Source organism: Alnus glutinosa, chromosome 2 (assembly GCF_958979055.1).
Source record: "Alnus glutinosa chromosome 2, dhAlnGlut1.1, whole genome shotgun sequence".
NCBI classification, from domain to species: domain Eukaryota; kingdom Viridiplantae; phylum Streptophyta; class Magnoliopsida; order Fagales; family Betulaceae; genus Alnus; species Alnus glutinosa.
This window is the reverse complement of record NC_084887.1, coordinates 38101178-38102452: the sequence shown is the minus strand read 5'-3', so window position 1 is coordinate 38102452 and position 1275 is coordinate 38101178. Positions and strand designations below refer to the sequence as shown.

The 1275-nt window shown below is 42.7% G+C and overlaps 1 long non-coding RNA gene across 1 annotated transcript; it reads right to left on the bottom strand.

The window, feature by feature from the left end:
- Window positions 1–208: 208 nt before the first annotated feature.
- On the bottom strand, window positions 209–1025 carry LOC133859955 (uncharacterized). The gene is made up of 3 exons (XR_009898832.1): window positions 897–1025; window positions 719–789; window positions 209–415 (listed from the first exon to the last, which is right to left on the bottom strand). It is a non-coding gene; the product is annotated as an uncharacterized LOC133859955 (long non-coding RNA).
- Between the last annotated feature and the right edge of the window lie 250 nt (window positions 1026–1275).

Sequence of the window (1275 nt, the reverse complement as noted above, 5' to 3'; positions counted from 1 at the left end):
ACCCGAGAACGTCAAACACAGAAAATGCAAAATTATCATATAGACACCATAATCAACCGGTCCAACCGGTGAATCAAAATCATAATTAATGAAGCTCCTATATTTATCTGGACAGTCCCCATTCAATTGAAGTGTTGAGACAATAACTTGAGCATCTCCCTCCATCCAAACATCCACCAGACCGAAGGGGGGGGTGGGGGGTGGGGGAGATAAGGAAAAAAAAATGGGGTTGATTATTTACCTGTGGTGCCTCCATAGGGTAATGCTCAGGTGTTATGGTTGCATGAAGGACCAACTAAGGAAGTGGCACATGGTCTGGACGTGTTGAAGGAAGGCCAAGCTAAGAGCATGCAAGGGCTGATCGGGTGCCAGCTGGAGCTAGGAAGATTCAAGAAGTCTTCTCCAAGGCAAGTGGCTGAATTTGGCAAGGAAGAAGAACGTGAGGAATAAGGAAGTAATCTTCCAATTAAGGGGTGATTTCCCTTGGCTAAATAAGGCAATAATTAATAAAATGATTTTGGCTAATAATATGGACGTGTTGTCCAAGTATGGGGAAATATGCTATGTACTCTATAAATAAGAATTGTGCTCATGAATAAAAGGTATGCCAAGATTATATTTTTCAACTTAATTGTTGATTGGGAGGTTGGGGTTCCTCGAAAACCCTAATCTATTTTCACCATAGGTAAACTTAGGAAGATTGATCCAGCCGCCTTACCCATTCATTGACCCCAAACACGTTCCCAAACACATTTCCAAACACAAGACCGTAACATCAGGAAAATCAACCTGAAGTTGGCAAGAAAAAAAGGTGAAAGAAAAAGGCGAGAGACGCAAAGACGAGAGAAGGAAGTGGGAGAGAAGAAAATGGAAATGAAAAAGGTGGAGGAAAGGACCAAAACCACCGGAACAACCCGCGACCATTGGGACAGCCCATGACCACCGAACCAGAACCACCGAACAACATCGAGATTCGCCACAAGTTGCTCTACTGGTACTGGGTCGAGAAAATCAAAACCGCAACCTCAACCCCAAAACCATCAGGGGAAATGAAAAGGAAAAACAAAGAAGAAGGAGGGAGAGAGAGAGAGAGAGAGAGAGAGAGAGAGAGAGGAAGACAACTGAAAGAAAGTGAAAGAAAAAACAATAAAATAAAAGTAGATTTGTGTACGGTGCAACGCCACACGGTGTTGCACTGTTCATCTGTATACAAATCTTAACCAACGCTATTTTAGCTCTGCTTTACATAAGCCGAATGTGAGTTTTAAGCAAAAG